Source organism: Rana temporaria, chromosome 7 (assembly GCF_905171775.1).
Source record: "Rana temporaria chromosome 7, aRanTem1.1, whole genome shotgun sequence".
Lineage (NCBI taxonomy): Eukaryota > Metazoa > Chordata > Amphibia > Anura > Ranidae > Rana > Rana temporaria.
In genome coordinates, this window is record NC_053495.1 from 167101408 (window position 1) to 167121688 (window position 20281).

General features: G+C 40.7%; 1 protein-coding gene across 1 annotated transcript in view; it reads left to right on the forward strand.

The window, feature by feature from the left end:
• LOC120945855 (tenascin-R-like) overlaps window positions 1–20281 on the forward strand; it is a 736249-nt gene that overhangs the window by 132838 nt on the left and 583130 nt on the right. The window contains exon 2 of the mRNA XM_040360372.1: window positions 18152–18247. The gene's annotated coding sequence lies outside the window, so the exon portion shown is untranslated. The remainder of the gene's footprint in view (window positions 1–18151; window positions 18248–20281) is intronic.

Sequence of the window (20281 nt, forward strand, 5' to 3'; positions counted from 1 at the left end):
GAAAGCCATGGACAGGTACATGCAGCACGTCAGTACTGCTGTTGCTTTAGAAACTTTTAGTCCAGGTCAGGTTGACTTCAGTCTAGAGATATGACAGGTGCAAAGTAAAGGTTTTTGTTCATAAGGCTTTGCTTTCTATTATTTAACATTGCCCTCATTCCACTTCCAGTGCCCGACAAAGGGTTATGACTGCCTATCACACTTGTGACATTGCATTATTCAGACTCTTGACACATGACATCTTTCAGACACCAGTTACATGACTACAAAAGCCACTCCAATCCCTTGCCTCAGCATGCTTACCCCGCTGTGGTGTTATGGTAATTGCTGCTAAAGTATCTGGTACATGTCTTATCCCTAAAATAAAAGTGGAAACTGAACCAGTAAGCAGCGAGAACAGCTAAAATATATTGAATGCTAACATGGCACCTTTGCCATGTACTGTATATACATATATAAAATACAAACAGAAACAGCTTATAAATCATTGCCCCAGACACTGATAGGATTTGTGGTGGAAGATTATTTTTCTCTTTCTTTAGCTTGATAAGAGACCCCCAGCATGAAGGTGTAGGCACATAGTTCTTTAAACCCTGCCTGTGCAGTGATATCTCACTTTGGACCTGGGTGATGATATAGGCGGCAGACAGAGACAAATGAATACAGGTGTAAAAATGGACAAAGCTGGGAAGAGATTCAATAGGATATCAATAAACCAATAGATGTGGCGGAAGAGAGACAGAGAATCAGTACCAGAGATGAAGAGATAGCATTGCATCTATTCATTACATGTGAGTGTTGCTAATGAAAAATCTCACTTTGCTCTCAAGTGCATTGTATGCCTTCCACTGGAACTATCGAGTTTTTTTTTTGTTGCTTTCTTGGAAATTTTACAAGACTGTTGTGTTTGTAAACATAATCAGCAATTCTGTTAAAATGATATACCCCAATTAGCATTGTTTTAATTTAGATGCTAATAAGTTAATACATATACTAAATACATTTACTCATATCATCTAAATATACACGGAGGCATGTCATGAACCTGCTTAGCCATTGTCAAACTAAGGCAAGGATGTCACTGTGGCAAATGTGTTGATATAATATAATATAAAATAAAAATATATATAATATAATTCCAAAATTGCTGTGCTGACTGTAATGAGGTCTGGTGATCAAAAGCACACGTGACTATGCAATTGGCAAAAAAAATCCTTGTCATGCATGGGAGGATCTGAAATCTATCTGCTACCAGACTAATTACCAATAGTAATGGGACTATGTCCCTTTGGAAACCATTCCCCTATTTTCCTCCACTGTTCTTTATGTATAAAAAACTGTACACAAATATACTACGTGATTTCAGCCTTCAAATTATTGAATTGGTATTTTTAGCCACTAACATTAAACAAAAAGTAGTGGTGAAATATATTGTCAAAAGTATTGGGATAAAGTGAAATAGTGAAAAATTAGCGCAACCCACAACAATATATGAATATATCTGAAAAAGAAAAACTTTTTGTTTGCACAAAAAATTCTAAGTGTAACAATCCATAAAAAATTGTCTCTCGTGATAAGTGCCTAGAATGTAAAATATAAGTCCACAGAACAAGATCACATTCCCTGGTTTTGACAGCAGCGATGTTTCCTTATCTTCAATGTGGAAATAAATAGACATCCATAAATAAAGGCAACAAATGAAATCGGGCAGGTTGGCCCCTTACCAGAAAAGATGGATCTCAAAAGAGATCATACAGGCATGTAACAAGGGATCAAATGGCTGCGATTCCTGTTGGTAGATAGGATCTGGCGTCCGTCCTGTGCTCTCCAGGTGTAACAGCGCTTCCAATCCACTTCAATGCTGCAAGATTGCAAGCATTCACAGCTCTCCCCCGGATTTAAAAAAAAAAGAGAGATAAAAGAAAAAGGGGCTTCATAGTGTAGTAGATTTGAATAAAACCTCTTTAATGGAAGAAGTTCGTAAAAAACATCAGGGTATAAACAACACTTTGATGTAAATACAAAAGACAAAATAAAAAACGGATAAAAATTATCCTCTGATGTGTAATCCTTCCAGCTTCGGTAACATTGGTGTGGAGTGTCGTGCTCGCACCCTCCCTTGGACAACAGGAGAGTCAGGACGCCCACTAACACACAGCTTTCTCCATCTGCAATGTAGAGAGCATCCTGACTCTCCTGTAGTCCAAGGCAGGGGCGAGCACGACACTCCACACCAGGGAGAAAGCCTTGCATTACTGTGTGTAGTTACAGACAGAAGAACAGGAAGTGAGGATTTCTCAGAAGAAACAAGGACATTTAAAAGCAAAATCGAAGGATGAGGTAAGTGAAGGAGGACTGCACTAAGGTAAAGGAAGCTATTTAGGAAAAAAAATTGTACCTTTACAACCCCTTTAACGTAACATTATATGTGCATAAAAATCAAAGACACCTCCCACCCATGCTCATCAAGAACCCTCCAGAGTTCATGATAAATGCTCCTAAAAATCCTGATATTCTGAGTACAAACATATATGTCAAATTCCAAATCTTAGTACATGAGTGATCCATTACTAGGCCCAAGCACTGCTATGTAGTTGCGTAGGAGAAGGGGAAGGGGGCTTTCCCAGCCATATGCAGACACCAGATTTCAGAAAAATATCATATTAGCATAGACTCACACAAAAGGGGACTTTTTTTAAAGTGCTGAATAATCAGTTCATTTTTTTTACCGCTAAAACTGGATTCAGTTGCTGGATTGTTTTGCGTGCTCACCGAATTGAAAAAATGTTTATGTTGCGTGCTGCAAAATTGTATTTCCCATTCTTCAATAAGAAATCCAGGTCGTAACATTTGCTATATTTATAAACTATACCAGTCTGATCAGTTTTCAGCCTTCCCCGTTTTCAGCTGGTGATTTTTTTAATTTTGTTCTATCAATGATTCACTATTAAATCCTATAAAAGGACATGCTGCTCCCTATTCATCTCACTCGTCACACACATTCGTTGCATAGTTGATGCGCTGCAAATGGAGATTTTAGCCTAAAATCTCCATTCGCATTTACCAGACTTTGCCCCCTGGGCCGCCACTTCACAATGTTCTAATTGCTGCAAAAAAATGAGAGCGAATGAGATGGAATGCAGGCACATTATGTTCTAGGATCCTATCTCAGTTTTATAAAAATGACCCTTATATTTCCAGTTCTTGTATCAAACATTCCCCAGCTGAGCGAATTCTATAAACGTTCACTAATGACTTTGTTTACTGAATTACATTTTTTTCAATACAGTGGATTCCAGCTTAGAAATGTGACATCTTATTGAATTCTAAACATTATGCTGAGCATGGAAAGCTATTCAGACTTCAAAGCTTAATAGGTCTTCTTAAAAAAAAAAAATTGAGAAATTCTGTGAGGGGACACCTACCCCTTAAGACAAATACAATTTCACAAAATGTATTAAAGGGTTATTTCATCAATTACTCTTCCAAAATGAGAGTGGATGGGGAGAGGAGAAAGAAAGACGCAAGGATGAGGAAGGAAGGTGAGCGGAGGATGATGCATTACCCAACGTAAGGAAGGTGTGAGAGGCAGAGATAACCAGAGGGAAATTGCAGGCACTTACAGAAGTGGGCGCCAAGGGACAGAGAGGAGAAAGAAATTTAATGAAGAGTAAGTAGAAAGAAGAAAGAAAATATAAAGAACCGAAGGATGAGAGATTCTTATAGGTACGCAACATTCAAAGAGGAACGAGACGTTTGAAGTGTAAGAGGAAAAAGCAACAATTTAATAAGACAGGGTAGCTGGGGGAAAACACAAAGACATAAAAAAGAACTATTTAGCTGAAGTACACAGGTGAAATACGCTTTAAAATCCAATGCATGCGCTGTAAAGCAACATGGCTAATTGGAAATGTTTAAACTGGAAAGGCTGGTTAAAGGAAAAAATATCACTTGGTTATAAAACAGATGCCATTTATTCTTTACTTATTTTGAAGGTGCACACGGCCTTGGCACATGGTATTTGTCATTTTTTCTGCTGTCACCGTGTGCAGCAGACCGTCCCACTCTACAAATCCCTTTGCCAGTAACCAAGTCTCTTAGAATCCTTCTCCATTCTGAGACTATGCAAGCTGGGGAATTTAAAACTCTCACCTTTGCCTATTCAAAAGGCACAAAGGCAACATAAATCGTTTGATGCATGTCCATTCTGTTTGTGCGCATCTTAGTCCTTTCAGTAACTCAACAAAGTAATCTGATTACAGTTATGTAGCACTTTGAGCCTATTGACAGCGTTTTCTAGATAGTATTTGAAGTCCTTTGAAATTGTACTTGCCTGGATTTAATAGAAGTTTATTGTCTTGTTTTGCAACATGCATTATATGCCTATATATATAGTAAACAGATAGATCAGCCATCCTCAACCACATTATCCCCCAGAAGAACCCTTGAAATAATTCTCAATTCTTGGAGAACCCCTGCTAAAAAAAGAATATATTTACAGCTTATCTAGTCTTAAATAAAAAAGAGTAAAGGCTGGTACACACGGGCCGAATATTGGCCAATGTCGGCCAGTTCAACAGAAAAAGGGCCAACATTTGGTTAGTGTGTACAGCATCCTGTCTGACACAAGACAGTCTAATGAAGGACCAGCTTCTGTCAAACAAGCATGCTTGAAAAACAGCATCCAATCAGTGCTGGCAACCAATGGAAGGAGGAGCAGCCCCCCTGTCAGAACACAATAGCATAGCGGGAGTGATCGCTGAACTAGCATTGCTTAGGTACTACAGCGACCTCTCTGTTTTTTTCCCGATCAGCCCGCTGAGTTAAATAAAAAAACTTCTAGTTTATAACTAGCTTAAGTAATGTGGTGTAACTATGGGCTTTTTTTGACATCTCCGACAATTTTTTTATTACCTACCTATTTTAGCAAAGAAAATTGTTCTAAAATTCTATTTCATATACTGTATAGTTTCCCTATGTTGATTTAGGTAGTAACTATATACTAATTTCAAAAGGTAAACCTATTACTTACGGTTAACCTGTGCTCGGATCATGCACACTAGTATTTACATGTATTGCCTACTCCTAAGGGAGCTGCTTGATATGTCGGGTCCTCTGTTCTTGTGCCCATGACTCTTCGAATAGCTCTGTGCTCTCTGAACAAGCTTGTAAAGTGCTGCTGCAATTCAGCTGGCAGGGGTGATGACATCAGTTTGTTTTTTAATTTAGCAGATTTCTGATATTTATTTGTATTTTGTACAAATTGTCACTGACTTTAAGGGATAGCGTACCTGTTATATTTTGTTGTGTAGTTTGATTCTGTATTTGGGTGATTAGTATGCTACTTTTCCATTTTAGATACCCTTAGCACAGACATTTTTTTTTTAAATATACTGTAGTACTCAAGTCATGGGTTAATGGACATTGCCATTTTAGTCATTTTTGTAGAAGTTTTATTGTCAATACCAAAAACATTCTGTCTCCTTAAGCACTTCCCGTCATCCGCGCACCCTGAACAGTAAACGCGGGTGCCAGAAAGCTACGATGCATACTTGTGATCGGGATCTTTCCGAACATGTGACCGATGTGACTGCCAATCACATTGGTCACTTCATCTGAATTCCAGCTTCCACCTACCAGCACTTAGAACCTTAAAAAGCCAAAAGAAGGTTGGAGGGGGGGGGGGGTTTATTAAATCATCTCTGAAATGAGCCATGAAATGCAAAATACTGATGTTAGAATGTAAGCTCTGCTGAGGCAAGAACTAATGTGAAAGGCTGTCTATAAAGTATTGCAGAATATGTTGACTCGTTTTATGCTTTTTTTTTTCTTTCCTGCTCTAAACTTTATCTTTGGTTCCCATAAACAGTCAATTTTTATTCACTAGCTGATATATTTGAGAAGAAAAAGTCTTTAAAACATTTATATGCCTCTGATTTCAATAGCTAAATATCATCTTGAAACCTTTTACTAGAAAGGTTAAACTGATAAAAGGCACTCAAAAAAGAGGTCACACAAAGAGACAGAATCTTTTTTTTATACATCCTATGACAGATGCCATTGTAGAGCACTTTCCTAGTTTTCTGATGGAACTGGCTGAGATTTTCATGTATTCAGTTGTGTCAAAGCATTATTTCGTCTACTAGAGCCATTAAAATCCTCCCTTCAATTTTCTGACCTGTCCAAGAAACACTATAGCAAAAAGAAACTGATTATTTGCTGCAGATAGTTTTTTGTTCAGAAAACTTTATCTATTTAAGTGTAACTAAAGGCAAAACTTTTACTTTGCCGCGTACACACGATCATTTTTTGGCATAAAAAAACAATGTTTTTCCAACTTCATCATTAAAACGACGTTACCCACACACCATCGTTTTTAAAAAATGCTCTAGCAAAGCGCGGTGACGTACAACACGTACGACGGCACTATAAAGGGGAGGTTCCATGCGGATGACGCTAAAGCAGCCTTGGGGCTGCTTTAGCTGATTCCATGTTAGTAAAAGACGATTTTCGCTTTTCTGTCTGTTACAGCGTGATGAATGTGCTTACTCCATTATGAACGGTAGTTTTACCAGAACGAGCGCTCCCGTCTCATAACTTGCTTCTGAGCATGCACAAGTTTTTAACGTCGTTTTAGCCCACACACAATCATTTTTTACAACCCGAAAAACGACATAGTTTAAAACGTCGTTAAAAAATGCAGCATGTTCGGAAAAAAATGTTGATGTTTTTCAGAACCCGAAAAATGATGTGAAGCCCACACACGATCATTTTAAATGATATTTTTAAAACAGCGTTTTTTTAATGCCGAAAAATGATCGTGTGTACGCGGCATTCGTTTTGAATAGGGTGGAGAGGGATTGGAGCACCTGTCAGATTTTTATTGATGTCCATTTTCCCCCTTAGGGAGAGGCACCCTCGTTATTTGCCAGGTTGACTGTTATGACCAAAACTAAAAGAGTCCCAAATTTTAGGTTGTCTCTCACAGAAATCGAGGGACAATCTTCCAAAGGGGTCACTAGTTCTGGTGACAACCAGGGATTCCCTCACTTTTTAGGAAATTCTATTTACTTTCTGTTTTGACTATGGAACAGGACATGAAGGGAAATCTTCCCAAATGGTCATAGATGTCAAAGAATTTCTGTCTTTAGTTTCTTTAGGATATTTGTTCTCCGGGCACATATATTTAAATCAGAACGTGTCTTTAATTTTTTTTAGGTCACACTTTAATTTTATACTAAATAGTTTGGAATGGTAAAAGGTTTAGTGCACATAAATTAATAATATCAGGCCTACTAAAAAAAAAAAAAAAAGTCTGGTTTTCGCTGCACTCAGGTATTATTCTGCTTGCCTTTCCACTCTATTACGTTCAGCGAGGTGTTTGCTTTACATCAAGTCACACTGCAGCGTTATCCAGTAGGATGTTGCAGTTTACATTAAATGGAACTCCAGGAAAAAAAATTGGATTTGGAAAGCCAAAAAAGTGAAATAAATTACCTCTAATGAAGTTTATGCTAGGACCACACTGCTGGTTACTGTAGAAATTACAGTTTCAGTTATGTTAGGTATTGCACAAAAAAAATATGAAAATGGTGTGCAGTGCTCAGTGATGACAAACATATAAAGTCTTAATAAGTGATGTACAAATAAAGTTCTGAAATTAATAAATACGCGACGTGATTGAAGAAAAACCTCTGTGTGTTCAAAATAATTCCAATGACAGGTGTGTTGCGTTCGAAACACTCACCAGAAAGAAAATAATAACATATTAATCATCAAATGAAACACACTTTGCCCAGCGTGTAAAGGATTTGGACAGCCATAACCATGCACCTCCACCAATCTAGACACTCACCAGATAGCGGACATCACTAAGCCTAGAATTATTGCTATGAAGCAAAGTGGCCTCCTGCCCAGATGGTGAATTCCAGAGGGAACATACACAAATGGTGACCATTAATGCACAATGATCACTTGCTATGTAGCATAATGGCCTCTTGCCCTGGTGTAGCGATCAGGTGATGATATCCAAAAGAGGCCGCCAGCTGGAGTCCAAACAATGCTCACATTGTATAGTATTTTATTGATAAATGAATAAAAATCAATTACAGTTTCTGCAGCATAAAAAGATAAAAATTGTCCAGAATATACTTTCAAGAGTAGCCATGATCTTGAAACTCCACTTTAATTTTCACATTACACTTAGGGGTAGATCCACAAAGAAAGTACGCCGGCGTATCTATTGATACGCCGGCGTAATTAAAAAATCCCCGCGTCGTATCTTTGTTTTGAATCCTCAAAACAAGATACAATGGCATCTGGGTTAGATCCAGTGGCGGCTGGTGCTCAACATTTTTGGGGGGGCGAAAAGGAAAAAAAAAATTGCAGTCTCACTGTGCCCAAACGCAGCCACTGTTACATGCCATCAAACGCAGCCACTGTGCCATCAATTTGCACCACTGTGCCATGCCATCAAATGCAGCCACTGTGCCATCAATTCGCACCACTGTGCCATGCCATTAAACGCAGTCACTGTGCCATGCCATCAAATGCAGTCACTGTGCCATCAATTCGCACCACTGTGCCATGCCATCAAATGCAGTCACTGTGCCATCAATTTGCACCACTGTGCCATTCCATCAAATGCAGCCACTGTGCCATCAATTCGCACCACTGTGCCATGCCATTAAACGCAGTCACTGTGCCATGCCATCAAATGCAGTCACTGTGCCATCAATTCGCACCACTGTGCCATGCCATCAAATGCAGTCACTGTGCCATCAATTTGCACCACTGTGCCATGCCATTAAACGCAGTCACTGTGCCATCCATTGTCACCACTGTGCCATGCCATTAAACGCAGCCACTGTGCCATACATTGTCACCACTGTGCCATGCCATTAAACGCAGCCACTGTGCCATACATTGTCACCACTGTGCCATGCCATTAAACGCAGCCACTGTGCCATCCATTGTCACCACTGTGCCATCCATTGTCACTACTGTGCCATGCCATTAAACGCAGCCACTGTTCCATACATTGTCACCACTGTGCCATGCCATTAAACGCAGCCACTGTGCCCTTTAATGGTCGCCGCTGTGCCAATTGTCCCCACTGTGCCCTGTAAATTGCGTTCTCCCCCCCCCCCCCGCCCGGCACTTACCTTTACTGGAGTCAGGCATCCACGTCCCACGATGTCTTCTCCCGCCCTCGATGACTGACAGGCGTCTCAGCCAATCAGGTTACAGGTAGCCAGAACCGGCCAACCTGATTGGCTGAGACGCCTGTCATCTTATTCAAGGGGTGTACAGTCTGTGCGCTCCGAGAATAAGCTTCCGGGACCCGAGGGCTGTATTGGGAAAGCCTATCAGAGCCGTTGGCTTTGATAGACATTTCCGTACAGCCAACCAGCTGGCGTTATTCAGATGGCCGGACATTGAGCGTCGACCATCTGAATAACATCGGCAGCGGCGAAAATAACATAGATTCGTGCAATGCATGAATCTATGTTATTTCACTCAGTGGCGGTGAGAGCCAGAGGGGGCGGCGCTCCAGCGCCCTCTATGGACGAACCGCCACTGGTTAGATCCGACAGCCGTAGGTCTTCGTACGCCTTCGGATCTTAGATGCAATTTTTCCACGTCCGCTAGGTGGCGTTCCCATCGTAATCCGCGTCGAGTATGCACATTAGCTATTTCCGACGATCCACGAACGTACAAGCGGCCGTCACATTTTTTTACGTCGTTTCCGTTCAGCTTTTTCCGGCGTATAGTTAAAGCTGCTATCTGGTGGCGTACTCAATGTTAAGTATGGCCGTCGTTCCGGCGTATAATTTAGAAAATTTTACGACGTTTGCGTAAGTCGTCCGTGATTGGGGCTGGATGCCATTTACGTACACGTCGAAAACAATGACGTCCTTGCGACGTCATTTGGAGCAATGCACCCTGGGAGTTTTGACGGACGGGGCATGCGCAGTTTGTTCGGCGCAGGGACGCGCTTCGTTTAAATGAAACACGCCCCCTACCCGCCCAATTTGAATTCCACGCCCTTACGCCGCGAGAGATACATTACACCGCCGTAACTTACGGGGCAAATTCTTTCAGGATTCAAAGGAAAGAAAAGTAAGTTACAGCGGCGTAGCGTATCTCACATACGCTGCGCCCACGCAGATGTATGTGGATCTGCCCCTTAATCTTTTATTCTATTAAGTGGTCAGCCATGCTTATAGACCTCCAATGAGGAATTCTTCCAGAGTTTCTTCCTATTGTTGGTGTTGAGTTTATACTTCTATTGAGGCCTAGTTATGAGACAGCAACAGGTATGCTTTGAATTTCAACACGCATGGAAAGCCCCACACTTCCAGCCAAAGCGGCAGGTGAATTGGCTTTATTTATTTACCTTTATTCGCTAAATTTACACCAGACATGTCTTTCACCATTTGATAAGTAAGTCCCCAGGAAAAAGATTTTGTAGAAAAGTTGGAAGTTGGCGGGGGATAGGAAACAAAACAAGCAGTGAAATGTACAGAAATGGAAGGACGGACGGGAGGGAGAAAAAAAAAATCAATCATCCCTCAGCCCCCGTTTCTGTTTGTTTATAACATCCACTGGGAATGTGAGTGGAATACAGATGGCGCAGCAGATTTTTAGACTCTTTAAAGCTTGTGAATTGTGAGGTGTTTTTCCTGCAGTACCGCTGTGCCCTTATTAAATGTTTTTCTGAGGTGTCGTTCTTTGCAGAAATGCTATGCATGCTACGGTTCTGAATGTCAGGAGGAAAACAGACTGTAAAGTTACCTCAAATATTTTAATATCTTTATCTGTACAGAACCACAACTGCAGCCACTGGGAGGGACTGCAGGAAACAAATGTAATTGTTTTGTTATATGTCTGATTTAATTGAACCTGATTGGCTCCTATAGTCCACACAGACTCTTGTCTACTCCATTCAGCCTCATACCAGAAATGTCTAAAAGAAAGGCGCGCCCAATAGCAATCCAAGATTTCAACTTTCATTTTATTACAACAGGTTATATATTGCTTGTTTGAGGGTATATATATATATATATATATATATATATATATATATATATATATACAGTATATACACTGTGCAGTATATTCTAATAACATGTTGCTCCACCCTTAAACAAGCTATATATAACCTGTTGTAAAAAAATTAAAGTTGAAATCTTGGATTGCTATTGGGCGCGCCTTTCTTTTAGACGTTTCTGGTATGAGGCTGAATGGAGTAGACAAGAGTCTGTGTGGACTATAGGAGCCAATCGGGTTCAATTAAATCAGACATATAACAAAACAATTACATTTGTTTCCTCCAGTTCCTCCCTTTATCAGCCAGTGGCTGCATTTGTGGTTCTGAACTAGGGTTGCCACCTCATCCCTTTAAAAAGGAACACATCTGAATTACACAGGTTCTGTGGCGGATTAAGGAGGTAATTGAACTCACTTGGTGCCTTATTTGCATTAAATTAGCCTCAGAACCTGTGTAATTCAGATGTGTTCCTTTTTAAAGGGATGAGGTGGCAACCCTATTCTGAACAGATAAAGATATTTAAATATTTGAGGTGCCAAATATATAATATATAACCGTATATATTATAAATATACATATACACACACACTCACCGGTCTCTTTATTAGGTACACCTGTCCAATTGCTTGGTAACACAAATTGCTAATCAGCCAATCAAATGGTAGCAACTCAATGTATTTAGGCATCTAGACACTGTAGGTGCAATAAATATCTCCTTAACCTACACGGTTTAGAAGATATTTGCAATAAGGAATGCACCGATGTCTACGGCGCATGCACGCCATAGACAACGGTGCAGGTGCACTAAGCGTGCCGTTTTTTGTGAATGGCATTACAGTGTTAATGCCGTATTCCCGCACATTCATAACAGGAAGTACCTATGAGGGCAAATGGCAGCGGTGGTGGACAGGACCGAGGAGGACTTCGATCTCAGGTAAGTGCCACATATTGAGCTAGTACATACTAGCTCATTATGCCTTCCTCTTGCAGGGTTTTTTTTTTAAAAAAAAGTTGAGAGGGTTTACTACCTCTTTAAAGTAAACATGTGGAGCAAAGGTGTGCACCCTAAAGTTGAAACACATGTGTGTATATTATATATATATATATATATATATATATATATATATATATATATATATATATTTAAACATGGACTGTGTCAGTAAAGCAGTGGACAGTGTCTGTAGAGCAGTGGACATGTCAGTAAGACAGTGGATGGTGTCAGACAGTAGAGCAATGGACGGTGTCAGTAGGGCAGTGGACAGTGTCAGTAGGGCAGTTGACGGTGTCAGTAGGGCAGTGGATGGTAACAGTAGGGCAGTGGATGGTGTCAGTAGAGTAGAGGGTGGTGTCAGTAGGGCAGCATTAGCAAGGCAGAGATTGGTGTCAGTAAGGCAGTGGACGGTGTAGGCAGTGCTGAGGGGGGGAAGGAGGGGAAAATGGGGGCCTGAACAGCAGGGGGAATCTACACCACAAGGCAAAGGATGATTGTGGTGTGCCCAGGCACATCCAGCACACCCTGTGTGCACGCCTAAGCTGTGGAGAGCTACTACCTGCTAAATTGGTCCATGAGCTACAGCACAAAGAGACATACCTTAAGGAGCATTTTTATAGACTATTATAGAGCATTATATTATAGACCTGTGGGGCTTGGGTATGCCGGTAGTTTCTGGGGTCATGCTCTGGTCCTTTCCCTTCTGTTTAAGCAGTTTCATATTAGTCACTACATATAATGAGCAGCCTCACTGGCCAGCAAGAAAACACTCCAAATTTTGTGTATTCTGAGCCAGACTTCATAATATAAGCAGGAACTGTTTATAGTAGCTTTGGCACCTATACACAGAGACATACCACCACAATGTATGCAAACACTTTGTATGCATTCACAAAAATACATAAATAAAATGCAGGGAAAAAAATGATATCTAAAACCCTTCAACCAGAATCTATCAAGTCTCAACGGCACAATATACCCCTGGGGCATAAAAGGGGTTAAAAATACTTGGCTTGTGTTGTGAGATCCGGGATCATCTTCTAGAGGAAATATGTTCAAAGAGGTCTGCTCCTCTGGGCATTTGTTTATTATTTAGAATTATTCATCAATGGTAACGTATTCTACATGTTACTCTACCTTTCTGCAGTTATTAATATCGAATGATGTGCAGCAGCTTGCATTAGGTGGTTTCATATCCAGGTGTATTTGGATTAATATCTTCCATCATGGAAAACAGCTTTGGGACAGGATTTTAAATATAAATAGATAGAATAATGTATGCGGTATTGATTTTACTTAAAGGGCCTTGCATATACCATCCTGGGTGAATAAAGTTTGCTTTCTTTACAGCTGAACTCCAAACAGAGAGAAAAACAATATAATACACAAAAAGGCACTGCCAAATAATTTTTATTTCCATTCGACCTCCCCTGAGATATACACAGCTTTGCCATATAGTACAGGAGGCTTGTGACCTGCCTTGCCCCCTCGATTGTCAAGTAATAATGACAGGCCACCTCCAACTTACAACCTATTAGAACATGCTCTAATTTTTTGCGTCGTTTTTCACATCATGAAAAGCGTTCGTGTGTAGGCTTTAACGACGGGAAAAAAACGTGCATGCTCAGAAGCAAGTTATAAGACGGGAACGCTCGTTCTGGTAAAACTAGCGTTTGTAATAGAGATACCACATTCGTCGCGCTGTAACAGACTGAAAAGCAGGAAGACTGAAAAGCGGCAATCGTCTCTCACCAAACTTTTACTAACACAAAATCAGCAAAAGCAGCCCAAAGTGTGGCGCCATCGGAATGGAACTTCCCCTTTATAGTGCCATCGTACGTGTTGTACGTCACCTCGCTTTACTCAAGCAATTTTTTTTCACGATTGTGTGTATGCAAGGCAGGCTTGACAAGAATCACGTTGAGAAAAACGTTGTTTTTTCCATGACATTAAAAAAGGTTGTGTGTACGCGGCATAAGAGATGCCGACACTGCGACTTCATTAGAAAACGGACCCAAGTTCAGTTTCATCGGTCCAAACCGTCCGTGTGTAAGCCCCATCGGTCTTTTATCCTTCGGACAAAAATTAGAGAGCTTTAAAATCGAACCGATGGAGCGCTGACCGATGGTTAGTACACAAAAGCATTGGTTCAAAACCCGCGCATGCTCAGAATCAAATCGACGCATGCTTGGAAGCATTGTACTTCGTTTTTTTCAGATCGTCTTTGTGTTTGACGTCACCCCGTTCTGACCCGATCGGTTTTTGAACTGATGGTGTGTACGCACATCAGACTGCTTCAGCGGTGAACCGATGAAAACGGTCCGTCGGACCATTCTCATCAGATGGATCGACCGTGTGTACGCGGCCTGAGAGTGTACCAGGTGAATATATTGAACCAAACCTCTCATTTAGGAATCAGTCTTGAAAGGATATAGTGAAACAGTTTCATAATAGAAACCTGTTATAAAATTGGCTAAAACAACCCTTCTTTTCAGTCAAGGCACCATTTAAAATGGACAGTCTCGAGGCACCCCATTCTAAAATATAAAAAATAATTCTAATGCCGCGTACAGACGATCGGACATTCCAACAACAAAACCGTGGATTTTTTTCTGAAGGATGTTGGCTCAAACTTGTCTTGCATACACACGGTCACATAAATGTTGTCGAAAATTCCGGATGTCAAGAAGGCGGTGACGTACAAGACGTACGACGAGCCGAGAAAATTTAAGTTCAATAGCCAGTGTGGCTCCTTTGCTTGATTCTGAGCATGCAAGGAATCTAGTGCATCAGAATTGTGTACATACACTCAGAATTTTCGACAACAAGGTTTGTTGTCGGAAAATTTGAGAACCAGCTCTCAAACATTTGTTGTCGGAAATTCCGACAGCAAATGTCCGATGGAGCATACACACGGTCGGATTTTCCGACAAAAGCTCACATTGAACATTGGTTGTCAGAAAGGTGCCACACTCCCCCTTCGGGGACCCCACTCACCAAAAACAATGGACCCTCAGCTTCGCAGTCTGGGGTCAAAAAGGCAGTGATCTATTGATCTGGGATATGTAGGATGGTTTCTCAAAAAACTCTTCCAAGAGGGTTCTTATAAGAGAAAGGATACACCACACTCCATAGATGGGGAAATACAGAAAAAGCTCATAAAATAAGTTGTAGAGTGCAATCTAGATGCCACTTACAGGATATCTGGCAAAAACAGGCATTAGTGAAAACATCCGAGTTTGCCGTTGTATGGCATGCGTTCCACAGAGCGGAAAATTGCGTCAATGGTTAACGTGAACCGGATGTGCGTCAACGCATTTCGACCCTCCAAGGCGTCCAATGATGTTTTGATGACGCCCTGGAGGGGCGTAACACGTTAACACACTTCCGGTTCACATTAACCATTGACCACCTCTGTGGAACGCACGCCATACAGCGGCGAACTCGGATGTTTTCACCGATGCCTGTTTTTGCCGGATATTCTGTAAATGGCGCCTAGATTGCGCTCTACAATTTATTTTAGTCGTATTTCACTTTGAGATTTTTCTTTATTTCCCCATCTATGGAGTTCTGTTATAAAGTACCCTCTTGGAAGAGTTTTGTCATAATGTGTTAGTATGCACAAAGTATGCGGGGGCCGGTACTTTTTTTGTGACTTCACTACTGCTTTAAAATCTCGGCAATGTATATTGATCACCCAGCAGGGATCGTTTTTATCTCAACATATATATATGCGTTAAATTGTGCTTTGAAGGCATGTTTTTAATTTGATCAGTGACAATTAATGAGTTATATGAGCCAATGCATGACTTGTTTTTGTACGTCTTCCAACTGCTGAAAAATGACAACTGGATTAAGGCGCGCACACAACACATTTTATAGAATTACATCTGCACAGCCATAATACTTGTTGATTCCATTCTGTAAAACAAGACCAAATACACAAGAAATGCAAGTGGAGCTTCTGCATATAGAAACAGCTGTTTTCTCTTGATTTGTGAACAGTGGTAAACAAAGAGTTTGAGTATTTTTATTATTATAGGACTCATGCCTGCTTTTTCTGTTTTACTCATTTTTATTTTACTTTTCTAATCCCTCATACACAAATGTCCATATTTTACAACATTTCCTAATAAAAGAACAACTTCTGCTGGATGTAGCGGTCAGCTTCTAACCATTATGTTTTTGTTAAGTGTAAAAAAAGGAAGAAATTCCTATAGCTAATATTTTCTTTCAAATATGCTGTTTGCCTGGCTTTCTTGTTGATCCAAAGGCTTATGGGTTCACTGACCTGTAAAAGCCAGGCACATCAGGTTCCTGATTTTATAATTTTCTTTCTGTGTGCGTGTGCCTAGTTATTCAGAACGTTTTAAAGTTATTTTAAAGTTTGCTATGAAGTTGGCTCACATGAAGGAGGTTAAAGTGATACTAAACACACACTTTTTAAATGTACATTGTCCCTTTTATTTCTGTATGTGGATGATAGCGCTGTAATTATTTTAATAAAAAAAAAAACTTCCAAGTATACTTTTCCTAAGTGATGTATAGCTGTCATATGACACATATCTTTCCCAGCCTGTCTGCAGGGAAACTGCAGGGAGCTTCTAGTCCTCTGCTGATGGTCACATGTAAAATAATAAAAAAATAAAAATAAAAAAATAAACAAAACCCTTGCAATACAGAGTAAAAATAAATAATATCAATAAACTGTTTTAAATTGGCATACAAATATATATTTGAAATCAAATATTTATTATTTTGTGGAAATATCATGGTGTGGGTGGATTTCTGCCAGTCACAGGCTGTGTCAGGCCCCCTCCAGCCTGTGTCTTAGAATAAGAGGGAGATGAAGCCTCCATTAATCTACATGTAATATCACACCTCCATTGTGTTTAGCTGGTTAGCAAGCATGGAGGAGGAGGAGGGAGGGAGTGGGCTGTCATTTACCACTGTGTATACACCCACATGTGTGACTCTTTAGTCACATGGGCTGCTCAGATGTTAAGGGAGGAAATGTTCAGCATAGAAACTCACTAAAAATCGAGCATGTCCAGAGCTGTCACCACAGCTGAAAAAGCCCTAGATTAATTGGGGACATGAACAGATAGAGAACAGCAGGATCAACCAGTTTTTTTGCAGAATACAGAAAACAAAACTCATAGTGACTGAGTGAGTATGAACAGCATGTAATGCATTATTTATTGATAGTTTTTTATGATGTGGGTTTAGTAACACTTTAAAGGGGAGTTCCAGCCTTTTTCATGTTTATTAAAAGTTAGCAGCTACAAAAAGTGTAGCTGCTGACTTTTAATAAACAGACACTTACCTGTTCCACTGTTCAGCGACGCGGCCGCTCGGAAACTTCGCTCGTCTCCCCCCCCTCTCTGCCGGCGCCTCCATTCTAACTGTTGGCACCCGGCAGTGACAGCTTTTGACTGCACTCTCTGAGTGGACAGGCGATTACCTGGAACATGTAACGTGTCCCAGGTGATCGCCTACAGGGAGGGGCCACCTAAGGCGATATGGCGAGTCGCCTAAGCGGTCCCTGGGCGGAAGGAGGAAGTGGGACAGGAAGTCCCACTCCTACTGAAGCCCCCACTCCCCCCCCCCAAAAAAAATAATAATTACATCCAAATGTGTCATGTAAGGGGGCGAGGAGTGGTTTAAGCGAAAGTTTCACTTTTGGGTGGAACTCCTCTTTAATGTATGGGTCGTAATGGACTTAGGCGTATGATCTTAGGTATAGGCAACGGTCCCAATCCATTAGTCTCTATTGTACTAATATATATACCATCAGAAGGGCATATTAAGAGGATCTCTCATTATGTTAGGTCGGTTCACAACATTAATTTAGTGTGGGGATTTATATGTTATGATGGATATTTACACGTCCATGCTTCCCTTCTAGTTCTTCCTTTTGATATTCCCCCACTCACACCCAGGCAACATACCAACACAAGCATTATATGGCTACAGAGTTCTGTCCTTGACCACTGTGAGCATCCTGAATTGTTTTGGACAATATTATATTATAACCTTGTATTGGTAGTTGCTAATGTATGTTATTATGAATGTACATTTACAAATCTATGTTTAATTTATAGATATTCCCTGTCCTCCTCATTCCTGATGAAGCGGCTTAATATCAGTGAAACACGTTGAGAAACAGAAGCTTGTTCCTTGTGATACCCTGCTTTCCGGTATGTGAAGTGGTTTTATAATTTTTGTATGGTTCACTTTATGTCCATATGGCCAAATATACCTCTTGTTTTTCTAGAAAGTTTGAGAGCCCATTTATACTTCTGTGTCGTGGTAATAGGCATCATTACATTGGCATTCATTTTGAATTGCACCACAACTGCACTGTAGCTCATGCAAATGCACTGTAGTGTGTTACGCTACATTGGAAAAAAAACACCAGTTATGATTTTAATCATGTTAGGGCACATCAACAGCCTAGTTATTTCAGGTTGAAGCCTTAAAGTGGTTGTAAACCTCTACCTATACCCAGTGAAGTGACTGGCCTCAGGTGATACATAGAGATGAAACAAACGCTCCAAATATGCTGTACCTTTCTATCTGCGGTCTTCTCTCCTCTACATTGGTTGAAAGTGCAGAATTTTTAAAGCTTGTCTGAGCTTCCAGAAAAAAAAAAGGTTCTTCAGAGCTCAGTGGAGGTGAGGCCTGAGAGTTGATTGAAGGGAAGGGGCACACCCCCTTCACAAGCACACAGGAACAGATCTGAGGTTGTCAATCAGCTGGAGATCCTGACCCTGTCACCTTTTTTCTCTTGGTGTCAGCAAAACTTGTCAGAAGTTATTCATGCTGATAGCAGAGGAAAGAAGCAGCAGAGAGAATTGACACTTAGTTCTCTTAATTTAGACAAGTACAGTGGAACCTCGGTTTACGAGTAACGTGGTTAATGAGCATTTAAAAAAAAAAACGAGCAACTTTTTAAAAAATAAATCTGACTCGGTTTGCGAGCGTCGTCTCGCAAACGAGCAGAATTCAAGCTAATGGGGCCTGCAGTACCGCATTTGGCCTGGGGTGTGGGGCGCTGAAGCTAAAGCAGAGCCAAATGAATCCGATCGGAGCCGTTCAGGGCCGTTCAGTAATACTCGGAAATACCAGGAAATGCTCAGTTCCCGGGTGTTTCCGAACCTTTCCGAGGTCAGCTGAGCTGTCCCAGGGCCTTTCCGAGTGTGCCCAAGGCTCTCCAGCGCCCCCCACCTCTGGTCACATGTGGCATTGCATGCCATTGAAGTCAATGCCAAAGTAATTATTTTAGTTTCCATTGACTTCTATGGGGAATCTCGCTTTGGATTACGAGAATTCTCCTGGAACGGATTATGCTCGTAATCCAAGGTTCCACTGTACACACTATAGAGGGATATGCTTTGTTCAGATTTAGTGTCTAAAGTTTACAACTACTTTAACACAACATGCATTAATGCACCATAAAGATGTACATGGAACCTCAAGGTCAGATAAAGTCAGGCACAAAGAATTTTTAGAAATAGGTCAGAAATGGCAGCCAATACATTCCTTTGAATATAAATATAATTGAGAAGTTAAGTTGTCAAACAAACGCATTGGGTGGGGGAAGGGGTTGGGGGTCATTTCAAGAATACAACACATTCTTACATAAGAACGGAGGAAGTGCAACATCCAGTGTGGGTTCGACTGTATGTGAAAATTCCTACTGCTCTTATGCATGTGTTTCATGTGTATATCTCAAGTGTGAAATACCTTGAGTGGAAATCTGAAACTTAAGCCCCATACACACGATCGGACTTTATGACAACAAACTTCAAAATGAGCAAAGTCCTATCGTGTGTACAGAAATCCATCGGACTCTAGTCCAAAGTACAAACACACATGCCCAGAACCAATGTTAAAATCAACCAACAATAGCAGAAGTTGCCCAAAGGGTGGCGGTAAAGAGCAGAAAAGAGCAACAAAAATCAAGTGATTTTGGGAAAGTTTGTAGAAAAAGTCCTGCCGTGTGTATGCTATGGGTGTTCCCGGCCAACTCGCTTCGGACAAAAATCCACGGAAAAGTTTGTTTGAAGTTCGATCGTGTGTATGAGGCCTTTGGAATTAATGGAAATCCCATATATGAAAAGCACTTTTTAGCTTTCTCTGCATGCGACGGTCAAACCATATGATGAACTAATGTCCAATGTTGGATAAAATCATATGGTGTGTTTTCAAAAGATACACATATACATAGG